Source organism: Ceratotherium simum, chromosome 36 (assembly GCF_057802395.1).
Source record: "Ceratotherium simum simum isolate JZ-2026a chromosome 36, ASM5780239v1, whole genome shotgun sequence".
Taxonomy (NCBI): domain Eukaryota; kingdom Metazoa; phylum Chordata; class Mammalia; order Perissodactyla; family Rhinocerotidae; genus Ceratotherium; species Ceratotherium simum.
Genome location: NC_141935.1, coordinates 153,600 through 160,981, shown reverse-complemented (window position 1 = coordinate 160,981; position 7,382 = coordinate 153,600).

The window sequence follows — 7,382 nt, the reverse complement described above, 5'->3', positions numbered from 1 at the left end:
GGGTTAGGGTTAAGTTTATGGCCGTGTTCTGTGTCAGGTCAGGTCCAGAGCTCGAGTCAGGGCTAGGTTCTGGGGTAGTGGTATGAGTAGGGTCGGTTTAGGCTTAAGTCAGAGAGATCATTCTATGAAGCATGTGATACAGTGGCCTTCCTAAAGCCCTATATTCCAAAGTTCCAAAGAGATTTAGGTATAAGATCATTAAGACATAGAGGCAAGATTCTTTCAATTGGAAGCTATTTCCTGGAGTAGATTTGCTAAATGGTTTAGCTCTGCTGTTCCTAGCGTGCTATGTACAAGTTGGTTTTAGAGAGGGACTTCTGGGAGGCATGTGAGTGAGATGCCTTGTGAAGGACCTGTACTGCAATGTTTCAAAATGATATAGCAAGAACATCCTTAAGAGCCAGAGGCAAGACTGATTGTGTACAATTTCTCTCCTGGAGTGGTTGCTACAGATAGTTTAGCTCAGCTGTAGTGAACTTCTTGGAACACATATCCAAAGAGGTTCCTAGAACACTACATTCCAGCTGGTTTCAGAGAGAGCATTCTATAAGACATGTGAGTGAGAGTCTTTCTGAGGCCCTGTACTGCAATGCTCCAAAGTGGTTTAGGCAGAAGATCCTTGGAGCTAGGGACAAGAGTGTTTCGAGACCAAGTTATCTCCCAAAAGGTCTTACACAGATAGATTAGTTCAGCTGTAATGAAGAGTTTGGAACTCATATTCAAAGAGGTTCCTAGAATGTTACCTACAAGCTGGCTGCAGAGAGAGCCTTCTAGGATGTATGTAGAGTGAGAGGCTTTCTTAAGGTCCTGTACTGCAATGTTCAAAAATGCTTTAGGAAGAACATTCTTAAGAGCTAGAGACAAGAATGATATGGTAGGAAGTTGTCTCCAGGTATGGGTGTTTCAGATAGTTTAGCTCAGCTGTAGTGAAGAGCTTGGAACACATATACAAAGAGGTTCAACAATGCTACATCAGCTGATTCCAGACTGAGCTTTCTATGAGGCATGTGAGTGAGAGGCTTTCTGAAGTGGTATTCCAACGATAGGTCCCACTCTCTTCTCTGAAGTCAGGAAGGCCTGGCCTTTGAAGGGCTTAGAGTACGAAGCTTGGGAGAAATCCATAATTGAAGGCATGAGGTAGGCCCTCTCTCTGAGTGTAGAGGCACCACGAAGAGGGAGAGGAGCAGCCACGGACTCCCCTGCTTTGTCCAAAGGAAGCTGAGTGGCACACCTGCCTGAGGTGCGACCATTCAGGGGGACAAGTGCCAAAGGAAAGAGCCCTGGGGCATGCAAGTTTTCTGGGGTGTGTGGTCAGCCCCATCTGAAGAGGAAGCTGCCGGGCAACTGGTGTGCCAGACCTGGGATCTGGCGGCCTCCCAAACCCGGGTCCCTGCCCTGCCCATGCCTCCTGAGGGAGGATGGTCTTGGCAGTGGCGAGTGGAGGGGGGCTGGCGGTGAAGGTTTCCTAGGATGCACTGGGAGAGGCAGGTCCTCTGTGATGTGGCGCCTGGGAATGGGCTGCCCCTGGCCAGGTCTGAGGGATCGACCCATCTCAGGGTCAACAGACTGAGGGAGGTCACACCATTCACTCCATGCAGGACTCCAGGCTCTTCCTTGCCGCTGGCTCCCCGGCTATCTTGCTGCCCCACCCCACCCCCATCTGAACTGTTTCCTACGCACTTGGGCCTGGGTCTAGACGGTACACCACAGAGATGACCGGAAACCCACTTCTCTGCTGTGGTGCTGGCCCAGGGGCTGGGGTGATGGGGGGGAATGGGGATGGGGTTTGAGATGGCCAGCCAGGGCAGTGGCCATGGTGGTGGCCATGGTGGCAACTCAGAGGTCAGGGATCTCGGGAACCAGAGGAGAGGACTGTGGGCGTCCCCTACCCACCTCCATGACCTCTCCCATGGGCCCTTCTTTCTCTCGCTGCTCAGGTAGCCCTGCGAGCTTGGGGTCAACCTGTCAGGCCAACAGTGCATGTGGGGCTGAAGGAGCCTCGGGACCTCAGTTACAGCTCCACCTGTGGGGCTCTGACGGGGTGGGGAGCTCTCTCACAGTGGCCCAGTGCAGGTGAAGAGGGCAGAATGGGTGCCCATTGGCTTCAGCTCTCTCTCCCATCCCCCTCCCACTCAGCTTCTGCTCAGCTCGATGGCTGCTTCCCTTCTTGGAAGCGGTAGTCCAGCCCTGTTTGCCAAAAGCAGACTCGAGGGAGGTCAAGGCTCTGCCTCCGCCAGCCTGTTCGCCCAGGGCCTCATTTCTACATCCAAAACAAGCCCACAGGTCCTCATGTCAACCCCGCACATTTTGACTCCAGAGGGAGGAAAGGTTTTGTCAATTCTGAAGGCCAGGACAGACATGCCAAAGGAGGGAGTGTGGTCAAGGCAGGCGGGACTCCTAGGGTGTGGGGACCCCACAGGTCCCAACATCTTCTCTGAAGTGAGGAAAGACTGGCCTCCCAAGTGCCTAGGGCAAGACTCTTGGGAGAAATCCACGGCTGAGGGCCCAAGATAGGCCCTCTCCCTGCCCTCTCCCTGAGTGCAGAGGTGCCATGCAGAAGGAGAGGAGCAGCTACTGGCTGACCTGCTTTGTCCAAAGGAAGCTGAAGGGCACAGCCACCTGAGCCAGGAGCCTTCAGGAGGACAAGTACCAAAGGAAAGAGCCCTAGGGCCTGCAAGTTTTCTAGGGGGTGTGGTCGGCCCCGTCCGAGGAGGAAGCTGCCTGGCAACCTGTGTGCCAGATATGGGATCTGGCAGCCTCCCACACCTGGGTCCCTGCCCTACCCAGGCTCCTGAGGGAGGAGGGTGGTCTTGGCAGTGGCCAGTGGAGGGGGCTGGTGAGGGATTCCTGGGATGAAGTGGGAGAGGTGGGTCCTCTGTGATGTGTCGCCTGGGAATGGGCTACCCCTGGCCAGGTCTGAGGGAGAGACTCATCTCAGGTCAACAGATTGAGGGAGGCCACGACCATTCATTTGGTACAGGACTCCTTGCTCTTCCTTACCCCTGCTTCCCTTGCAATCTTACCGCCCTCCCACTCCCATCTGAACATTTTCCATACACTTGGGTCTGGGTCCAGATGGGACACCATGGAGGTGACCAGGAACTGGCCTCTTTTTGGTGGTGCTGGCCCAGGGGTTGGGTTGGGGGTGGGGGGGGAGGTGGACGGTATGTGAGATGGCAGTGGCGGTGGCAGCCACCAGTGTGGAGGTGGTGGCAGCAGCAGAGGCAGTGACTCAGAGGTCGGGGATCTCTCTCAGGGACCTGAGGAGAGGAGGGGGGCATGCCCTGCCCACCTCCCTGACCTCTCCCACGGGCTCTTCTTTCTCTCACTGCTCTGGGAGCCCTGCGGGCTTGAGTTCAACCTGTCAGGCCAAGGGCGCATGCATAGCCACTGGGGCATGGGGGCCTCGAGGCCTCAGTTATGGCCCCAACCATGGGGCTCTGATGGGGTAGGGCACTCTCTCGTGGAGGCCGGATGCAGGTGAAGAAGGCGCTCTGGCTTCCCATGGCTTCAGCTGTGTCTTCATGCCAACCCAAACTGGTGAGTAACATGGTGGTATCTGAGTGGCAATCATTGCCATAGTTGAGCTAAACTCAGTTTAACACCCATTCCTGGAAATAACGTCGTTCCTAATCTCCCTTCCTTCCAGCACCTACAAATAGTGTTCCCAAAGCATGTATGGAAACAGGGCTGTGTAGCGCCTTGAGACAGAATCTCACTCAAAAGCCATAGAGAATGCAATTTCTCATACAGGATTCTAAGATAGTTAGGAACATGTTTGTATCTGACTGGCAAGCATTACTATATGTGAGCTAAACTCATCGTAACATCCATTCCTGGAAATAACATCATGATCAATCTCCCTTCCTTCCAGCTCCTAAGGACCGCCTCCCCAGTGCAGGTTTTACACAGGGCTGTGCAGTGCCTTGAGAGAGAATCACACTTTCATGCCTTAGAAGGCACTTTCTTATCCTGGACTTGTAAGTAGATGGTAAGAAACATCTTTCTATCGGAGTGGCAATCACTACTACTGCTGTGTTAAACTATGGATAACACCCATTCCTGGAAGTAACTTCATGCCCAATCTCCCTTCCTTCCAGCTGCTATTGATTGCCTTCCCAAAGCAAGTATAAAACTGGGCCTTGTTGGGCCTTGAGACAGGCCGTCTTTCAAATGCCTTAAAAAACACACTATCTGATCCAGGATTCTAAGTAGATAGTTAGGAAAATGGTGGTATCCGAGTGGCAATCATTACCATAGCTGAGCTAGACTCAGTATAACACACATTCCTGGAAATAACATCGATCCCTATCTCCCTTCCTTCCAGTACCTATGAATCACGTTCCCAAAGCACATATGGAAACAGGGCCATATAGGGCCTTGAGACAGGACCTCTCTCAAATGCCTTAGGAAACACACTTTCTTATTACTGGTCCTAAGTTGATGCTAAGAAACATTTTTGTTTCTGAGTGGCAATCATTACTACAGCTCAGGTAAACTATGTATAACACCCATTCCAGGAAATTACTTCATACCCAATCTCCCTTCCTTCCAGCTGCTGTGAATTGCCTTCCCAGAGTAAGTATAGAACAGGGCCTTGAAACAGGAACTCTCTCAAATGCCTTAGAGAACACAATTTCTCATCCGAGGTTGTAAGTAGATGGTTAGAAATATCTTTGTGTCTTAGTGCCAATCATTGCTAATGCTGAGTTAAACTATGTATAACACCTATTTCTGGAAGTAATTTGATACCCAATACCTCTTCCTCCCAGCTCCTAAGGATCACCTTCCCAAAGCAGGTTTTGCACAGGGCTGTGTATGTCCTCGAGAGAGAATCACACTCTCATGCCTTAGAGAAGACTTTTTCTTATCCAGGCCTGTACGTAGATGGTTAGGAACATGTTTGTGTTGGAGTGGCAATCATTACTACAGCTTAGCTAATCTATGTATCACGTGCATACCTGGAACTAACTTCATGTCCAATCTCCCTTCCATCCAAGCTGCTATGGATCACCTTACCAAAGCAGGTATGGAACAGGGCCTTGTAGGGCCTTGATACAGAATCTCACTCACTTTTATAAGAGAACCCACTTTCTGATCATGAATTCTAAGTAGATTGTAAAGACCATGTTGGTTCCTGAGTGGCAATCATTACCATAGCTGAGCTAAACTCAGTATAACACCCATTCCTGGAAATAACATAACCCCCAATCTCTCTTCCTTCCAGAACCTGTGAATCACGTTCCCAAAGCATGTATGGAAACAGGGCAGTGTAGGGCCTTGAGACAGAACCTCTCTCAAATGCCTTAAGGAACATGCTTTCTTATCCCTGGATCTAAGTTGATGGTAAGAAACATTTTTGTTTCTCAGTTTCAATCATTACTACTGGTGAGATAAACTATTTATAAAATCCCTTCCTGGAAGTAACTTCATGCCCAATCTCCCTTCCTTCCAGCTGCTATGGATCGCCTTTGCAAAGCAGGTTTGGAAACAGGATCGTATATTGCCTTGACACAGAATCTCACTTGACAGTGATAGAGAATGCAATTTCTGACACCAGATTCTAAGTAGATGGTTAGGAACACGTTTCCATTTGAGTGGCAAGCATTACTACAGCTGAGGTAAGCAAAGTATCTTAGCCATTCCTGGAAATTACTTCCTGTCCGATCTCCCTTCCTTCCCATCCCCTAAGGAATGCCTTCTCAAAGCAGCTTTTGAAACAGTGCCAAGTAGGGCCTTAGGACAGGACCAATCTCAAATGCCTTAGAGAACACACTTTCTTCTCCCAGCTTGTAATAGAGACAAGTTTTTATCTGAGTTGCAATCACTACTATAGCTGAGTTAAACTATGTATAACACCCATCCCTGAAAGTAACTTCATGCTCAATCTCCCTTCGTTCCAGCTCCTAAGGATCACCTTTTCAAAGCAGGTTTGGAACAGGGCCACATAGAGACTTGAGAGAGAATCACACTCACATACCTTAGAGAAGCCACTTTCTTATCCTGGCCTGTAATTATATGATTAGGAATATGTTTCTATCTGTAGTAATCATTACTACAGCTGAGCTAAACTCTGTATAACACCCACTCCTGGAAATAGCTTCATGCTTCATGGCAAATCTCAATTACTTCCAGGTGCTATGGATCACCTTCCCAAATCATGTATGGAACAAGGCCTTGTAGGGCCTTGGGACAGGATTTCTCTCAATTGTCTTAGAGAACACACCTTCTTATCCTGTGTTGTAAGTAGGTGGTCGGAAACATCTTTTTATCTGAGTGGCAAACATTACTACAGCTGAGTTAAACTACGTATGACAACCATTCCTGGAAGTAATATCGTGCCCTATATCCCTTCCTTCCAGATCCTAAGGATCGCATTAGTAATGCAGGTTTGGAAACAGGACAGTGTAGCACCTTGAGACAGGACCTCTCTCAAATGCCTTAGAGAACACACTTACTTATCTTGTGTTCTAAGCAGATGATTAGAAACATCTTTGTAGTTGAATGGAAATCATTACTACAGGTGAATTAAGCTATGTATAACACCCATTCCTAGAAGTAACTTCACACCCAATCTCCCTTCCATCCAGCTCCTAAGGATTGCCTTCCTAAAGCAGCTTTGTAAAAATGGCCATGTAGGGCCTTAAGAGAGAATCTCACTCACATGACTTAGAAAAGGCTGTTGGGGAAGAGGGAGAATCCCCCTCTTCCCTTTCCCTTAAAGATCTTATGGATGGCCAAATAATTAAAAGACAGGTTAGCAGGAGAAAATAATACCAACTTAAATAACAAGAATACATAGGAGAAACAAGGGAAACTGAGTTTCTCAACAAAATGGCCAAAGTCACCACCTTAAATACCATCTTTAGCTAAAGATGAAGGAAGATATTGGGGGTAGTGTGGAGGCAGACAGGAGGCAGACAGAAATCACAGTAATGAAGCATATGCAGATTTAAGTTCTTTCCTTCTGTACTGATATGAGTTTCCAGAGATAAGGCCATTCCCCTCCTCTTCCCAGTACAGAGAGGGAGACGTCTTTACAAATGGAGATTTACCTTGTAAATGTAAATGTTTTGGTAAAGAGAAATTTGAAAAGAGTGGGTTTATCGAGGACCCTGTCAGTCTTTCCAAAGCCAGAGTTAAATTCCTTTAGGCAGTTAGTGGGGGAGGTCAAATGTCCATCAGAGAAAATAATCAAGATAAAGAGATATATTTCAGGATGGTCAATTTTGATCACCCACAAGGCACTTTCTTATCCCAGCTTGTAAGTAGATGGTCAGATAAATCTTTCTATCTGAGTGGAAATCACTACTACAGCTGTGTTAAACTATGGGTAACACCCGTTACTGGAAGTAACTTCGTGCCCAATCTCACTTCCTTCC